At 38.1% G+C, this 19,153-nt stretch overlaps 1 pseudogene across 1 annotated transcript; it reads left to right on the forward strand.

Annotated features, from left to right (window-relative positions):
* Nucleotides 1-670: 670 nt before the first annotated feature.
* Nucleotides 671-19,016, forward strand: LOC115834358 (annotated as a pseudogene). Its single transcript, XR_004029269.1, has 11 exons — nucleotides 671-787; nucleotides 2,251-2,458; nucleotides 3,992-4,079; nucleotides 4,685-4,793; nucleotides 6,685-6,781; nucleotides 6,883-7,031; nucleotides 8,857-9,058; nucleotides 9,462-9,617; nucleotides 12,256-12,378; nucleotides 18,099-18,278; nucleotides 18,779-19,016. The product of XR_004029269.1 is annotated as a vacuolar protein sorting-associated protein 35-like (transcript).
* Nucleotides 19,017-19,153: the final 137 nt, after the last annotated feature.

Raw genomic sequence — 19,153 nt, forward strand, 5'->3', positions numbered from 1 at the left:
TTTTTAGTAGAGACGGGGCTTTACCATGTTGGCCAGGATGGTCTCAATCTCTTGACCTCATGATCCGCCCACCTTGGCCTCCCAAAATGCTGGGATTGGTAGGCGTGAGCCACCGTGCTTGGCCTGGTAGCATTTTAATAGAGAACCAGCTGTTAGGTGAAGAAACTACTTCCCGGCCGCTTTCTGGCAATGTGTTAGGGACATTTCCAATGAGATGATTCAAATAATGTAGATATTTGAAGAATTTTGGAAACAGGAAAAAATGGAATGCTTGCTATTTTGTTTAGTGTCTGACTGTTAGAAAAATCAATATAACAATTATTATCTTCCTAATAGTTTAAAGGTAATACATCTGTATATAACAGTATATGTCTCTGCGTGTGTGTGTGTGTGTGTGTGATGTATGCGAGTGATATATATATATAGTTTTTTTAGAGGTCAGTCAGCGTTTATATTTAAATGAGATATTTTCCTTATCATGCAGGAGAAAACAACATGGTACCTGTCTTGTTTATTTAATGTTTGTTCAGTGTGTTTGGAAATAATCAAATTCTTGATTTGAATATTTGATTTCCTAATCAGCATTTCTTCATAATTCTCCTAGTTACCTTTTGATCACAGTTGGAGTTGTATATGTCAAGTCATTTCCTCAGTCCAGGAAGGACATTTTGAAGATTTGGTAGAAATGAGCCCTGGTGTGCAGCATCCCTTGAGGGGTCTGTTTTCTTCGAAATTACCTTCTTCAGTGTACCAGAAATATCTTACCTGATGAAGGAGAGCCAACAGAGTAAGTGATTTTCTTTCTTGATTTTGTTGCAATATTTCTTTCATTGTAGAATGTATAAATGTGGACTGTACAGAAATATAGTAAGTTGAATAATTCTTCCACCCAGTCAGCCATTTAGGTAGCATTTGTATATAAGATTCCTTTGTCATATAGGAACTCCTCATAATGTGGTATGATTAAAATGTACTCTTATGCAAAGTTTATCTTGGATTAATAGGACCTGCTTTTTTTATTTCATGTAATGAGCATTTTTCCACTACATAAATGTTCTTTGAAAATACAACTTTTTAAAGGGGTTATATTTGGAAATTGATTTGTAATGAAGTATAAGTGTGAGCCAGCTGGATTTCATAATTGTTCCTTTAATGTCTATCAGATTTATAATTTATAGACTGCTAGTTACTTGGAATATAAGTGATTTGAACTATCTGTTACAAGTTAGCTATTACTCCAAAAAAGAAAAATAAAAAAGCTATTAGAGACACTCCTGTCTCTTGTGTAATCAGATTCTAGAATCGAAGTCTACTATACTTTTATCCCACAGCAGGGGCAGGTGGGCAGCCAACTGTGGTTTCAGTGGGGTGAGCTGTTCACATGACAGGGTCCCAGATTAAAGAATTCATTCCTTTTTAAAAGTTTATTCATTTATTTTCTTTCTTTAATTTTTAATCTTTTTTCAGTTGCCCCAAAGATTTTGGTTTTTTCTTTTAATATTTTATTTATTTCTAAGGTGTACAATCCAATTTTTTTTAATATATCTGCATCAATTTCTTTTTTTAAACAGTACAGAAAAAGAAAAAAATTTAACAATGTAGAGAAACTGATAAAGTTATTGCTTTATTACATTTTGACTGTCCATTTGAGCATTTAATTAGGCAATCAATAAAAATTTTGAAAGCTACTGAGGTCTCCATCCTAGGAGATGTAAAAAAAGCAGAAATCCATGGTCTCTTCCCTCACAAAGCTTACATCCAATTAAAACAAATATTCAACAGTAAAATGATGTAGTTAGCAGTACACCCTAAGTGTTAATTTTTTAGCCTTTTGTTTTTGTTTTTGGTTTTAGGGATGGGGTCTCATTATGTTGCCAGGCCAGTTTTAAACTCCGGCCTAAAGCGATCTTCCCTGCCTTGGCCTCCCAAAGCATTGGGATTACAGACATGAGCCACCATGCCCACCCTTCTAGCCTTTTTGAATTAAGGAAGTTGCCATAAGAGCAAGTCCACTTGGCCCAGGATAGGGAGTTGGGGAAAGTAATTTGCCCTTTAAATTATACTGTCCTCTCCAGGTACTTTTTTCCTAGATTCTGTTCCCTTTGAAATTTAACACTAAGCCAATGAAATTGAAAGTGATTTTTTTAAAGCATGGTGTACTACAGAGATAAGTAGGCAATGCACAAAGGAGAGGGATAGCAGTAAGTTGTCCTGTAAATACTGTGTAAAGGCTTTTCTGTTTCTTTGCAGTGAAGAAACAACTGGAGATATCAGTGATTCCATGGATTTTGTACTGCTCAACTTTGCAGAATGAACAAGCTCTGGGTGCGAATGCAGCATCAGGGACATAGCCGAGATAGAGAAAAAAGAGAATGAGAAAGACAAGAACTGAGAATTTTAGTGGGAACAAATTTGGTGCGTCAGTCACTGGAAGTGTAAATGTGGAACGTTACAACAGGTTTATATATTTTTGTTACCTCTTCTATGTTCTGAGATAAACTGAAATCTGATTTTTAAAATCAGAATATTTTGTTATAATATTCATTGAAAAAATCTTAAAATGGCTTTTACTGAAGAAGACTAAATAAACAGAAAGATAATATGCAATGTTTGTGGATTGGAAGATTAATATTGTCAAGATAGCATTTTTTTAAAAAAAAATGATCTATAGATCCAATGTAATCTCAGTCCAAAATCCCAGCAGACTTTTGTAGAAATTAAGAAGCTGATTCTAAAGTTTATATGAAGAAACAAAGAACTTGGAACAGCTGCAACACAAATTTGAAAAGGAAGAACAAATTGAGACCCAAACAACCCGAATTCATGATTTACTCCTAAAGCCACAGTGAGATCCTGTGTGGTATTGGTGAAAAGGACAGACACACAAATCAATGGAGGGAATAAAACAGGGAATGGCAAACTTTACCTGTGAGGGACCAGATAAAAATGTTTTTTGGCTTTGCAAGACATGCTGTACAACAAGCTTGTCCAACCTGTGGCTCAGGACAGCTTTGAACATGGCCCAACATAAGTTTGTAAACTTTAAAACATGAGATTTTTTGCTTTTTTTTTTTAAAGCTCAGCAGCTATTATTAGTGTATTTATGTGTGGCCCAAGACAATTCTTCTTCTAATTATTCTTCAAGCCAAAAGGTTGAACACCCCAGTCTACAACTACTAACACTGCAGATAATGGTGCAAAAGCAGCCACAGACAATTGGAAGTGAATGGGCATAGCTGTGTTCCAGAAAAACTTTATTTGTAAAAACAAGCAGCAGCTCAGTTTACCGATCTCTGACTAGACAATCCATAATAGACCCAGAATTTATGATCAGTTATTTTTGATAAAAGTACAAAGGCAACCTTTTCAGCAAGTGATTCTGGACAATTGGATGTTTATATGCAAACAAGCAAAAAACCCTGAACCTTGACCAATCCTCATACCTATAGAAAAAAACACAAAATCGATCAGAGACCTAAATATAAACCTAAAACTGTTAGAAAACACAAGAGGAAATCTTTTGACTAGGATTACAAAAGGTTTCTGAGGATACACAAAAATGCACATAGCTATGGAGAAAAAAGCTTACTTTTGAGAGGCCAAGGCAGATGGATCACTTGAGTCCAGGAGTTTGGACAAGCCCTGGGCAACATAGGGAGACCCCATCTCTACAAAAATTACCGAAAATTAGCTGGGCATGGGTGGAACTGTACTGTAGTCCCCAGCTACTCAGGAGGCTTGAGGGGGGAGGATGGCTTGAGCCCAGAGGTGGACATTGCATTGAGTGGAGAGTGTGCCACTGCACCCCAGCCTGGGCAACAGAACAAGACATTATCTCAAAAAGAAAATAGCTTTTTAAAGTTTAGAAGTGAAGTCTTGTGAGAAAATCTCAATACGATGTTCAAGTTAGTAGTTCAAATGTGTTACTATGGGAATAGCTAAGATTTTGAAAACAGTTTTAACCCTTAATGTGTTTCTTTTTTCTCTTTAGATTGTTTTGAACTGGCATATTGGAGCAAGTTGTAAACTGTAGGATGCTTTGGCTCAAGAATATCTCATGGAGTGTGTTATTCAGGTAGGTGGGAACATTTATTTCATTTTTTAAGGCCTATTTATCTTTCATTAAATTTTAATTGGTTTTGAAAAATGTTGATGGAATAGGAAATAAGCTTTCCTGAATAAAGAATTTTCCTTGCTGGGGTGTGGTGACTCACACCTGTAATCGCCACTTTGGGAGTTTCAAGGTGGGGAGGATCTCTTGAGCCAGGAGTTCAAAACCAGCCTGGGCAACACAGCAAGATGTCATTTCTATAAAAAATTAAAAATTTTTTAATGTTCTTTTTTTCATGTAATCTTGCTTCTTCTGAAAATAATTTAGAAAAGGAATTTTCTGTTTCTAACTATAACTTGGTCTTTGTATCAATGTGGTTTGTTTTCCTCCAAGATGTAGGAATGAGTAATCTGAGTTTTCTAGATCTCTGTAGCTTTAGTTTAATTGTAGGCACTTTGTTTATTGGAATATTTCTGTCTGAGCTTATGTTTAGTAGAGAGCTTCAGAAGTAATGTGTTTGAATTTAGTTGTATAAGATTACAGTGTTTTTTTCCCACAGATGTGAACTTTACCATATGTGAGTTCAGAATATTATGTGAAATACTTTTACTTGTATTGATCATTTGTTTTCAGGTTTTCCTGATGAATTTCACCTCCAGACTTTGAATCCTTTTCTTCGAGCCTGTGCTGAGTTACACCAGAGTGTAAATGTGAAAAACATAATCATTGCTTTAACTGATAGGTAAGACCTTCCAACACTGGATGAAAATGGTCTGACTTGGGAATAATGAATTTTAAACATTTTTTCAATTATTTGTTTCTGTTACATCTTTATCATACCAATGATCTTAATTTAATTATACTATAAATAATTTAGCTTTGTGAGTATGAGTACTAGGTACTTGCCTAGGTTAGACAAGAAAGAAGCTTAACTTAAATGTGCAGGAGACATGACGATAATGAATATCTTTATTCTGTGTGTTTAATTGACATTTAAAGATGTTTACAGACTTATTTTTTTAAATACAAATCCAAAGATCATATTGAAGAACAAAATTTGTTTTTTACCATGATGTAAGTATCTTGCAGTGGGAACTCATTTGATTTAGAGTAGCCGTAAGATACAGATGATTGAAAATGTTTAGTCCTCTATCATCACATTTTCTTAAAGAAAAAATTTTAAGTATCACATATGTTTAGTACATCCACTTTTTTATTTTCTTAGTTTTTTTTTTTTTTTTGAGACAGAGCCTCACTCTTGTCACCCAAGCTAGAGTGCAGTGGCACCATCTCGGCTCACTGCAACCTCTGACTCCTAGGTTCAAGTGATTCTAGTGTCTCAGCCTCCGGAGTAGCTGGGATTACAGACATGCACGACGATGCCCAGCTAATTTTTGTATTTTTAGTAGAGACAGTGTTTTTCCAGGTTGGCTAGGCTGGTCTCAAACTCCTGAGCTCAAATGATCCGCCTGCCTCGGCTTCCCAAAGTGCTGGGATTACAGACATGAGCCACTGCGCTTGGCCAATTGGTGACTTTTTTGCAGCCATGTTGTGTAGTAGTACATAATATCTGTCTTACACTTGTAAGCATTGTCATGAAACCAGAAACCTAAGAGAAGATTTATTTCTGCAGATACCTTTTGTATGTTTTTTAAAAAACTAAGTTATTAGTTTTAAAGTCTTGAGAATTTAGATAACAAATTTTTCCAAATTATCGCTCAATCCTGGGCAGCAAAAATTCCATACTTATCAGGCCCACTCTTAAAGGAAGCTACTAACTGGATTTTCCTGAGTTGCCTGTAATGTCACTTACACATCTCTGGCAGTAGTGATGCTTCTGGGCATAGTAAAATGTGGATGTAGTTGTGACTCTGACAAACAGATAATGATAATGAAACATATTATTTTGAGTAATTAAGATGTGGGAAATAAAAGTTAATTTTATGAATTTTAAACTTAGTTGTATTTCAAGCTTTAGTAAAAATGCAGTATCTTAAAATAGTCTATGTACTTCTATTGTTTAAAGGTTATTTATTTAAATCATGGTTGTTGAATACATTTGTCACTTTAATGCATTTCTGTCCATATGTACTTAATTATGCTTCAAAGAGTTTGAGAGAATTATCTTGTTGAAAATCTACTTAATATGGTATGAAATAAGAATGCTGATGAAAAAGGTTTCATTGGCAAAAGTGTTTAGTTAAAAATGAATTGAGGAGGCCGGGTGCAGTGGCTCACATCTGTAATCCCAGCACTTTCGGAGGCCAAGGAGGGAGGCTTGCTTGAGTCCAGGTCAGTACCACCCTGGGCAACATGGTGAAACCCCATCACTACAGAAAACACAAAAATTAGCTGGGTATGGTGGCACATGCTGTTAGCCCCAGCTACTCAGGAGGCTGAGGTGGAAGGAGGATGGCCTGAGCCCAGCAGGTGGAGGTTTCATTGAGTGGAGAGTGTGTGACTGCACTCCAGCCCTGGCGACAGAGCGAGACTCTGTCTCAAAAAAAAAAAAAAAAAAACCTTTTGGGCTCATATAAAATATAGAAAAGCAATAAAGTAAGATGTCATCCATGATCTCACTACCCAAACCCTATATCTTTTAAAATAAAGGGTTTTTTTTTTTTTTTTTTTAGATTAGCTTTATTTGCTCACCGTGAAGATGGACCTGGAATCCCAGCGGATATTAAACTGTTTGATATATTTTCACAGCAGGTGGCTACAGTGATACAGGTTTGTGTAGCATTTCTCCTAAGTTCTGAAAATTTTGAAACTTCTCTGCCTTCCTTTTACAATTGTTTAAAATAAGTTGTGTGGTTTTCTAAACATTCCAGTCTAGACAAGACATGCCTTCAGAGGATGTTGTATCTTTACAAGTCTCTCTCATTAATCTTGCCATGAAATGTTACCCTGATCGTGTGGACTATGTTGATAAAGTTCTAGAAACAACAGTGGAGATATTCAATAAGCTCAACCTTGAACAGTAAGTCAGTTACATTTTTGTAAAAATCCTCATAAAGATATTTTTGTCCTAGATTTCCTTTTCTTTCTCAATTGTTTTTTGAACTGCTGGCATTTGTCTTGTTTTAATCATGCATTAAGATTGTCATCCTTAGCACTATTAGGGGCAGAAAGTAGTGACCAATTACTTGGTTTTTTTTATATTAATGAAAGTGTGGTACCTATGGACCGTAGGCAGTCTTCAGGGACCAGTGTCTCCAATTTGGATCCCTTTCTGTGTATCAGGGGCATCCAATCTTTTGGCTTCCCTGGGCCACATTGGAAGAAGCATTTCCTTGGGCCACACATAAAATACACTAACACTAACGATAGCTGATGAGCTTAAAAAAGAAAAAATCCCAAAACACTCATAATGTTTTAAGAAAGTTTACGAATTTGTGTTGGGCCGCATTCAAAGCCATCCTGGGCTGCATGCGGCCTGTGGGCTTCTGGTTGGACAAGCTTGCATGTGAATGAGTTTGTTCTTAAACTGGTAAGGAAACTTTGTCAGGCAGTATTTATTTCCATAAGTAGTGTTTTCCTGCGAATGAGCACATGGCGAAAAATGAGGGGCTATGTATATTTAAGGTGCAGAATTAAATTGGTTTAAATATCTTTTCTATTTTGAGCTTTGATTTAAAGGAAATATCAACAGTACTATTTCCAACTTGAAGCCTCCTCAGCTGTTCTGTCCTAGACCTATGGCGTCCTCTAGTGGCCACTATGGGCAGCTCTGATCCTGTTACCTTCCCCAGCAGTTCCCTTCCTGCCCCATTCCCCACTGCTCTCAACTTGGGTCAAGCCAGGCCTGCCTCCCCCCGACATATTCTTCAGAATTTTACCTCATGTAATCTTCCTCCTTTCTATCTCTCTTCCAGTGGTTTACCTGCATCAAGAAAATTTCTTCTTTTTTCCTCCCTTTGTGTTACCCTTTTTCTTTTGGTCATTTTTGGTTTTGTGTGTGTGCGAACTGAAAACAAGTCCAGATATGGAATGATAAGTGTGAGAGAAAATTAAATGATGTACCAGGTGTGGTGGCTTGCACCTGTAATCCCAGCTATTCAGGAGGCTGAGTTGGGAGAATCAGAGTCCAGGAGTTTGAGAACAGCCTGGGCAACATAGCGAGACCCCGTCTCTAGTAAAAAATAAAATTAAAAATAAAAAATTTAAATTAAAAAATAAATGATGTATCTATGTCTTTCTCCCAAGTGAATTTTAAAGTAAAAATAGACAAAATAATTGGAAATAACAACCTCTAAAGAGGTTGTAATAAATGCCCCAATATGCCTCAATATCTACAGAATTATTTTACTAATGACTACCTAAAAGTCAGTCAGCCTGCTTTTCCTTAATCACCAACATCTGATGCAGAAGAAATAGTTTATGTATTTTTCTATTGTGTCGAATTCCTGGTTTTGCATGGAGTTTTTTCCTACTTATTTTCATCATGAATATACAATACTTGTTGGCTGCCCCCTGGGAACCAAACTACCACTTAAAATACTTCCCTTAGAAATGTCATGAATTCTAGACAGTCATCTTAACTCTAGCTATACCATCTGTTCATGAGTTGGAAACTGTATCTAGTTTTGTATCAACAGAAAAATAATAGATGAATATATATTTGCGTTTAGATAAGCATTTTTATCCTCTTGAAAGGAGGTTGTTATAGTCTTCTGTGGTGGTGTGATTCACTTGACCCATTTCCTTTAATGTGTAATGAAAAATTTCAAATTCTTATGGAACAAGTGCTATTTTGTATAGAAAGTTAATTTTATTCATTAGGACTTCTGTTTTTCTTTTTGTAGTATTGCTACCAGTAGTGCAGTTTCAAAGGAACTCACCAGACTTTTGAAATACCAGTTGACACAACAATATTTTAACAGTCTTGAAATTAAAACATTTTCACCCACTCTTTGAATACTTTGACTACGAGTCCAGAAAGGGCATGAGTTGTTATGTGCTTAGAATGTTCTGGATTATAACACAGAAATTGTCTCTCAAGACCAGGTAAGAGAATACCTACGTGCTATTTTAGGGAAACAGTGTTACACTTTTAGACTTTGGACCTAGATACCTGAGATGGGAGGGGAGGTAATTCAATACTAAATAAAATTTACAAGTAACTTATTCGTTATATAAATTAAAAATTGAAGATGTATAAAGAATTATAAAACATTTATAATTCCACCAGATAGAGAATAACTACTGTTAATTAACATTTTGTGCATATCTTTCCAGACCTTTGTCTGTATATGTGTGTATGACATACATGTGTATCGACTTTCTCACCAAAAAAAGGAATGTCTTGTTGATACTGTATTTTAATTTTATAACTGGAAACACTTTTGACAGTGGCTTTATATGCCAGTGGTTTCACGTCAGTGGGTTTCTTGTGCCTTGCATGTTACAGGTGGATTCCATAATGAATTTGGTATCCACGTTGATTCAAGATCAGCCAGATCAACCTGTAGAAGACCCTGATCCAGAAGATTTTGCTGATGAGCAGAGCCTTGTGGGCCGCTTCATTCATCTGCTGCGCTCTGAGGACCCTGACCAGCAGTACTTGGTATGAGTTTACCCTTAGTATATCCCCGTATCAGCTCCTAGTGAAATCACATGTTCAAGTGCTTAAAATGGTTTAATTCACTTTCTGGTCTTAGATGGTTTTGAAGGAATTGCAACTGAATTAAAGATTCACTTAAACCTGGGAGGCGGAGGTTGCAGTGAGCCGAGATTGTGCCACTGCACTCCAGCCTGGACAACAGAGCGAGACTCCATCTCAAAAAAAAAAAAAAGATTCATGGCATCCATGGGCTTTTACTTTATGTATAAACACATAATTGTTTGTAAACTTCTGGAGCATGTGAGTAACAATTCAGTTGCTCTAATTTCTTTTGAAGACTATCTGAGAATTACAAAAAAGTCTGTCTTCTTTTACTTGAGTGCCCATAATTATTGCATGTTCATTTTTTTCTGAACTATGTATTGCTTATAATAAACTTTATAAGAAATACAATTCTTATATTTAATTTTACTTTTCCAAATTCGCAAGTATAAATTATATTTGTCATATTGAAAATGTTTTTGTTTTTTGATGAAAGATTTAAAAATTCATTTTGCCTTTTTCTTAACTTTTTTTTCTGATAAAGAACAATCACATGAGGTTCTCTCTTTATTATTAGTCCACAGGGAATCTTTGTGAAATGGATAAAACATGTTGCCTGAGTAGGGGTATCAGTGACTGATAATAGATAGGTAGTTTATTTTAGTGAAGGGTTAGCATGGTTGACTGCTTAATTTATTGTTTGGGCAAAGTAGTTTAACCATTCTTGGATGCATAAGGCTGTTAGGCTGCTATGATGAAAAAGACATTTGCTTGAGGACGTCCTGACTGTCTCATCTCTTTCTGTTGACTTTCTTCATTGTAGTTGACACTCCTGTACTTCTTCATAATCAGTGTGAAATAAGAGGCTGACTTCTGTTGATAATGTGATGGTCTTTGTCTTGGTTGAGTGACAAACATTCCAGGACTGTGGTATTGTGCTCTGTGAGCTATATGATCTGTACAGAGTGACTGAGTATTTTAACTGATTCCCTTATGTTTCTATGTGAGATTGTGTGTATCTGTGTGTTTTCATTTTCTATTACATACCAAATGTAGTAGTTAGAAACTATGCCTTCCGGCTGGGCATGGTGGCTCGCATCTATAATCCTAGCAATTTGGGAGGCTGAGGTGGATGGATCACCTGAGGTCAGGAGTTCAAGACCAGCATGGCCAACACAGTGAAACCCCATCTCTATTAAAAATACAAAAAATTAGCTGGGCATGGTGGTGGGCACCTGTAATCCCAGCTGCTTGGGAGGCAGGAGATGATTCACTTGAACCCGGGAGGTGGAGATTGCAGTAAGTGGGTATCACGCTGTTGCACTCCAGCCTGGGCAACAAGAGTGAAACTCCGTCTCAAAAAAAAGTATGCCTTCTGCATGTGGCTGATTGGTTATTCCCATGTATGGAGATCTTTAATGATAGGGTCATTAGCTCTGACTGCCTCTAGGGGAAATGCATTTTCTTATTCATCTACCATATCAGGAATTTCACAATACTTGAATGCCATTGTGTCACATATACTAAAAATATTTTATAAACTCTGTGTTTTTCTTGTAATTTTTCTGAATTGGCTCTATGTTGTGCCATTTCAGAAAAAAAAACCCAAGAAAAACACAGAATTCATGGAATATTTCACAAGTAGCTCTTTTAAAGTATGTTAGCATTTTCCTTGACTTAAATGGTCTTAATATTTTTTTGAATGAGGAGATACGATGTACCAGTGATATGCATATAGTTGTTCTGTATCATAATAATAGTTAATATTACTGAGCATATGCCTTGTGCTAAGTAGTGGTGAGACTTCACATGTGTCACTTGATCTTCCCAACAACCCTAGGAGTTTATAGAAACTTGTGGCTAAGAGAAGGTAAATAATTTGCCCAAGGCCACACATTTAATAAGTATTAGCATCTGCTTTTAAATGTGAGTCTCTTGAGTATCTTCACGGCCTTTTTTTTTCTCTTTTCTTCTTTTTTTTTTTTGTGATGGAATCTTGTTCTGTCACCCAAGCTGGAGTGCAGTGGCGTGATCCCAGCTTACTGCAACCTCCATCTCCTGGATTCAAGCAATTCTCCTGCCTCAGCCTCCTCCGTAGCTGAGATTACAGGTGTGCGCCACCACACCAAGCTAATTTTTGTATTTTTAGTAGAGACAGGGTTTCCCTATGTTGGCCAGGCTGGTCTTGAACTCCCGACCTCAACTGATCTGTCCACCTTCGGCCTCCCAAAGTGCTGGGATTACAGACATGAGTCACCACACCTGGCCAGAGCCTACATTCTTTATCAGTGCAGCATACTTTGCACATGTGTGTATGAAAATATATTTCAATATATCTTTGCTTCTAACTCACTACCTTGGGCAGGTTATACAACCTCTCTGAAACTCAGTCTTCCCCATTTGTGAAATGGAATTGTATCTGTCTCTGGGTTGTTGTGACAACTTGAGGAGATAAGAAATATGTAAATTGCCTACCATAAGCTATGGTACATTGTATATATTCACAAAATGTTAGCAATGATTATTAGAGCCCACATTTATTTCACAAATGATTAATCATAGTTTGGAAATTTTTTTTTCTTTAATGCTTTTGGGTCAGATTTTGAACACAGCACGAAAACATTTTGGAGCTGGTGGAAATCAGCGGATTCGCTTCACACTGCCACCTTTGGTATTTGCAGCTTACCAGCTGGCTTTTCGATATAAAGAGAATTCTAAAGTGGTGAGTTTACTTTTAAGAATTTAGGTACTTTTTTCCTTTTTCATCACTCTGAGTGTGTGTGTGTTTGTTTATATTATAAAAAATTTCAAACATACAAAAATAGACAGTGGTATAATAAAATCCCATTTTCGCCAACTCTCTGTTACTTATCCTGTGTTAAGTGTTCCTGACGGTGATGTTGGTGGATCACATACTAACTGAGGGATCACATAAAAAGCACTTAGAAATGCAAGATTAAAGCAGTGTGAATTTATGCGGAAACTCTTTCCTAAGTTCTAATTCAGGTTAGCTTTAAAACCTAAGGAGAGGGCCTAGCATTGCAGTCATTTCTCTCTAAAGGCATATCATTGAATAATATCATGAGTTGTGGGCAGCTTTTTATGAGCTTTTTTCTTCCTCAAAATGGAACCATGGCTTGAGTCTTCATGGTGTAGTTTTGAAGAAAATACCTCAAGCTCATGTACCTGAAAGTTGGACAGTCAGGTTAATGTTAAGGAACAACCTCAGTAACTTAATTTTGTTTGTTTGTTTGTTTTGCGATAGGGTCTCATTCTGTTGCCCAGGCTGGAGTACAGTGGCTCAGTCTTGGCTCACTGCAACCTCCACCTCCTGGGTTCAAGCGATTCTTGTGTGTCAGCCTCCTAAGTAGCCGGGATTACAGGTGTGCACCACCATGTCCAGCTAATTTTTCTATTTTTAGTAGAGACAGGGTCTTGCCACGTTGACCAGCTGGTCTTGAACTTGTGGCCTCAAGTGATCCTCCTGCCTCAGTCTCTCAAAGTGCTAGGATTATAGGTGTGAACCACGGCACCCGGCCTCAGTACGGACTTGATTTTCTCATAATAGAGAAAAAAGATGTATGCAGTAGACCTACCAGCATGAAACAGCAGCTTTTGGCCAATTTTTATTAGGCCAGCTTATCATTCACTCTTTACCAGCATTTATGGATAGGAATTTGTGAATATAACAATAAAAATAGCAACCAGCCTACATTACAAAGCCATAGTAATTAAAAAAAACAGTATGGTAATATGGTACTGGCATAAAAACAGACACATAGACCAATGGAACAGAATAGAGAGTCTAGAAATAAACCCACACATATGCAATAAACTAATCTTTCATAAGGACACCAAGAATACACAAGGGGAAAAAAATGGTCTCTTCAAGAAATTAGTTATTGGAAATTGGATATCCACGTGCAGAAAAATAATTGGACTCTTATACCATATATAATAATGAACTCAAAATGGATTAAAGACCTAAACCATAAGCTCCTAGAAGAAAACATAGGGAAAAACCTCCTTGTCATTGGTCAATGATTTTTTGGATATGAAACCAAAAAACCTACGCAACCAAAGAAAAATAAGTTTAAAAATAAGCAAAAAATAAGTTAAAATAAGCAAAAAGTAAGTTTAAAATAAGCTTAAAATAAGCAAAATAAGTAAAATAAGCAAAATAAGAAAAATAAGTTTAATAAACTAAAAAGGAAACAAGCAGCAGAGTGAAGGGACAGGCAATGGAATGGGGGAGAATATTTGCAAACTATACATCTGAAAAGTGGCCAATATCTAAAATATATATGGAACGCAACTCAATAGCAAGCAAAATGAATAACTGATTTAAAAATGAGCAAAGGATCTGAATAGACATTTTCCAAAGAAGACATACAGGTTGCCAACTGGTATATGAACAGATGTTCAACATCATTTATCAGGAAAATGTAAATCAAAAGCACTATGAGATGTCCCTCACATCTGTCAGAATAACTTACCAAAAAAACAGAAAATCAAGTGTTGGCAGGGATGTAGAGAAATGGGAACGCTGTTTATTGTTGGTGGGAATATAAATTAGTATAGCCATTATGGAAAACAGTATGGAGGTTCCTCAGAAAACAAACTAAACTACCATGTGACCCTGCAGTCCCACATCTAGTTATGTATTCAAAGGAAAGGAAATCAGTATCTCAGAGAGATACCTGCATCCCATGTTTATTGCAGCATTATTCACAATGGCCGAGATATGGAAACAACCTTAGTGTCCATCGATAGATGAGTAAAGAAATTGTGTATATATGTGTGTGTATATACGTATATATGTGTGTATATATAAGTATGTACACACATATTCTCTACATAGTAGAATAATACTCAGCTATAGAAACGAAGAAAATCTTGCCATTTATGACAACAAGGGATTAATCTGGAGGACATTATTCTAAGTGAAATAAGCCAAACACAGAAAGGCAAATACTGTATGACTTCATTTATATGTAGAATTGTTTTTTAAGTTGAATTCATCCAGCCTGGGTAACATAGCAAGACCCAATCTCTATTAAAAAAAAAAAAGGCCGGGTGTGGTGGCTCACGCCTGTAATCCCAGCACTTTGGGAGGCCGAGGCAGGCGATTCACCTGAGGTCGGGAGTTCGAGAACAGCCTGACCAACATGGAGAAACCCGTCTCTACTGAAAATACAAAATTAGCTGGGCATGGTGGCACATGCCTGTAGTCCCAGCTACTCGGGAGGTTGAGGCAGGAGAATCACTTGAACCCGGGATGCAGAGGTTGCAGTGAGCTGAGATCGTGCCATTGGGCATCAGCCTGGGCAACAAGAGTGAAACCCGTCTAAAAAAAAATTAAAAAATTAGCCAGGTGTGGTGGTACATGCCTGTAGTCCTACCTACTCAAGAGGCTAGGGCAGGGCGGGTGTGGTGGCTCACACCTGTGATCCTAGCACTTTGGGAGGCCGAGGTGGGCAGATCATCTGAGATCAGGAGTTTGAGACCAGCATGGCCAACACGGTGAAACCCTGTCTCTACTAAGAATACAAAAATTAGCCAGGCGTGAGGGCACATGCCTGTAATGCCAGCTACTCAGGAAGCCAAGGCAGGAGAATCACTTGAACCCGGGAGGCAGAGGTTGCAGTAAGCCGAGATCGGGCCACTGCACTCCAGCTGGGCAAAGTGAGACTCCTCCCCAAAAAAGAGGCTAGGGCAGGAGGACAGCTTGAGCCCAGGAGTTGGAGGCTGCAGTGAGTTATGACTGTGCTTTTGCGCTCCAGCCTGGGTAACAGAGGGAGACCCAGTCACTAAAAAATGGTTGAACTTGTGTAAGCAAAGACTAGAACAGTAGTTGCCAAAGAATACAAACTTTCAGTTATAAGATAAAAAAATTCTGGGGATCAAAACGATTTAGGGCAAATAAATAAAAGTAACTAGCCTTTACTTATTTACTAGCATTTCTTCCTGTGTTGTCATGCACTGTGCCAAGGTCTATGACTGCCACTGTCACTTTTTTTTTTTTTTTTGAGTCAAGGTCTTCGTCGCCCAGACTGGGATACAGTGGTATGATTACGGCTCACTGCAGCTTCGAACTCTTAGGCTCAAGCGATCCTTCCATTTCAGCCTCCTGAGTAGCTGGGACTACAAGCATGTGCCACCACGCTGGCTAATTCTTTATTTTTTGTAGAGACAGAGTCTCACCATGTTGCCCATGGTGGTCTGAAACTCTTGGACTCAAGCGATCCTCCTGCCTCCTTGGCCTCCCTAAGTGTTGGGATTACAGGCATGAGCCACCATGCCCAGCCTCTCGCCATCTTTTAAAAATGAAGAGAACTGATTGCTTTAACAAGAAGAAATTTGGATAGTCAATCATGATAAAATACTTAACCTCGCTTGTAATTACAACAACTAACCTTTTAAGAAATCAAATTGGCAAAGAGAGATGAAAAATAAGTTCAGCAATGGTGATGGTGTGATGAAAATTCATTCCCATCTAATGTTGGCAGTGTGAATTACTATAATAGTTCTAGGAAGTTGGCAATATGTAAGTAGGGTGTTAAAATATCCAATAATTTTACTTCCAAGTAGAATTCCAAGAATTTAAACTAAGGGAATAATTAGGGTCTCAATAAAGCTTAGTGTATATAGAACATTCATTGTAATATTAGAGATTATTTCTAAAAGGGAATAGTTAAATAAATTATGCCATAGCCAGTCTCCATAATATTTTCTAGTCATTAAAATGATTTCGAATTAGTATCGGGAAAATTGTTAGGACAACATAAGTGAAAGAAAAATTAGAGCTGGGCGCAGTGGCTCATGCCTGTAATCCTAGCACTTTGGGAGGCTGAGGCAGGCGGATCACCTGAGGTCTGGAGTTTGAGAACAGCCTGACCAATATGGAGAAACCCCGTCTCTACCAAAAATAGAAAATTAGCTGGGTGTGGTGGCGCATGCCTGTAATCCCAGCTATTCGGTAGGCTGAGGCAGGAGAATCACTTGAACCTGGGAGGCGGAGTTTGTGGCGAGCTGAGATCATGCCATTGCACTCCAGCCTGGGCAGCAAGAGGGAAACTTCTTCTCAAAAAAAAAAAAAGAAAAATTAGATACAAATTACTTGAAGTGTGAATCAATTTTTTTTTAACTCTCAAGAAAATAAGGGCTAGATGCAGTGGCTCATGCCAGTAATCCTAGCACTTTGGGAGGCTGAGATGGGTGGATCACTTGAGGTCAGCAGTTCAAGACTAGCCTGGCCAATAAGGTGAAACCCCTTCTCTACTAAAAATACACAAATTAGCAGGGCGTGGTGGCACACTTGTAATCCCAGCTACTGAGGAGGCTGAGGCAGAAGAATGGCTTGAACCCAGGAGGCAGAGGTGGCAGTGAGCCGAGATCGCCCCAAAGAGAAAAAAGAAAACCACACACAAAAATGCCAGTTACATTATATTTACATACAAAAAAAGAAACATTTAGCATCCGAATGTTACCAGTGATTATCCCTGGGCGGTAGATTTAGGGATGATGTGTGGATGATTTTGTGTATTTTTCTAATTTTATCCAATTTGGGAATGTAACTTACAAATCAGAAAAAACAATTTTATCAGCCAGGTGTGATGGCTCATGCCTGTAATCCCAACACTTTGGGAGGCTGAGGGGGGAGGTTTGCTCGGGGCCAGTAGTTCAAGATCAGCCTGGGCAACAGAATGAGACCCTGTCTCTCCAAAAATAAAAAATAAAAATTAGCCAGGTGTGGTGATGCGAGCCTGTAGTCCTAGCTATTCAGGAGTCTGAGGTGGGAGCATCACTTGAACCCAGGAGTTCAAGGCTGCAATGAGCTGTGATCACACCACTGCACTCCAGCTGGATAACAGAGCTTATTAAAAAAAAAAAAGGAAAGAAAAAACAGGTTGGGTGCGGTGGCTCACGCCTGTGATCCTAGCACTTTGGGAGGCTGAGGTGGGCGGATCGCTTAGAGGTCAGGAGTTACCAGCCTGGCCAACTTGGTGAAACCCCACCCCTACTAAAAATACAAAATTAGCTGGGTGTGGTGGCAGGCACCTGTAATCCCAGCTACTGGGGAGGCTGAGGCAGGAGAATCACTTGAATCCAGGAGACGGAGGTTGCAATGAGCCAAGATTGCACCACTGCACTCCAGCCTGGGCAACAAGAGCAAAACTCCGTCTCAAAAAGAAAAAACAAATAACAAATACATTAACATTGCAAAGGCAATTTAACCTCAAATGATGTTTTGAGAAGACATCCTGCTTGATTTACTTGTTTGCCCTATAACTGAAACAAAGAAGGAAAATGACAGGAAAACTGTGCACTCAACTTACTGCTTCACTATTTTGTTCTATTAAAAGTTTTAAATAAAATGGATATCCTGGTACAAGTTAATTTTGAACTTAAGGTAACTTAAAATGTTTTTTCTTGTTTTAGGATGACAAATGGGAAAAGAAATGCCAGAAGATTTTTTCATTTGCCCACCAGACTATCAGTGCTTTGATCAAAGCAGAGCTGGCAGAATTGCCCTTAAGACTTTTTCTTCAAGGAGCACTAGCTGCTGGGGAAATTGGTTTTGAAAATCATGAAACAGTCACATATGAATTCATGTCCCAGGTGATGATCTGTTCTTTCTGTGTTGTCACGTCAGTTCTGCTGGGTTCAGTTGCTTGTTTGCAGGCATGGTGGTAATGCACATGAATTTGCTCTTCTTTTACTGAATATGTAACTACCACCTTCCCACCATTATGGAACCTGTTAATATTATTGTCGTAATTGACTGGTGTTGATCATTTGCTGATGAAATCTAAGATTTCCAAGTGGGTCATGGTAAAAGTGTTTCATGGAACATGAAATTTGGGAAATGCACTCAATTCCCAAAATTCAGTTTGGGAACCCTGGGTTAAACAAAGTTGAAAGAAGTTTCTTTATTGCAACTTTTTAGCGTTTTTTCCATCTCAGCTGTGTCCCGTGGCTCTCAGGAGAGGGTGCAGCACGTTCTGATATGAAGGCTGCAGAAGTCTCACAGGATGGAGGTTTGGTGACAAGTACTTTGGAAAATGCTCAACTAGAGGATGGTTGGTCCTTGAAAGTCCTTTCTGCTTTGTGTTCACTAGGCATTTTCTCTGTATGAAGATGAAATCAGTGATTCCAAAGCACAGCTAGCTGCCATCACCTTGATCATTGGCACTTTTGAAAGGATGAAGTGCTTCAGTGAAGAGAATCACGAACCTCTGAGGACTCAGTGTGCCCTTGCTGCATCCAAACTTCTAAGAAACCTGATCAGGGCCGAGCTGTGAGCACCTGTGCACATCTCTTCTGGTCTGGCAGAAACACGGACAAAAATGGGAGGAGGTAAGGTCATTCCTGACTGCATGATAGCAGACAGGATCGATAACAGGGATCAGTTGTCATGGCCTTGTGTTCTGGAGGTGAAACATTTGGGGTGCTTGGAAAATCTGATGAACAAAATTGCTTTGTTTTGTTAAAAA

Source organism: Nomascus leucogenys, unplaced genomic scaffold (genome assembly GCF_006542625.1).
Source record: "Nomascus leucogenys isolate Asia unplaced genomic scaffold, Asia_NLE_v1 001401F_38388_qpd_obj, whole genome shotgun sequence".
In the NCBI taxonomy this organism is placed as follows: Eukaryota; Metazoa; Chordata; class Mammalia; order Primates; family Hylobatidae; genus Nomascus; species Nomascus leucogenys.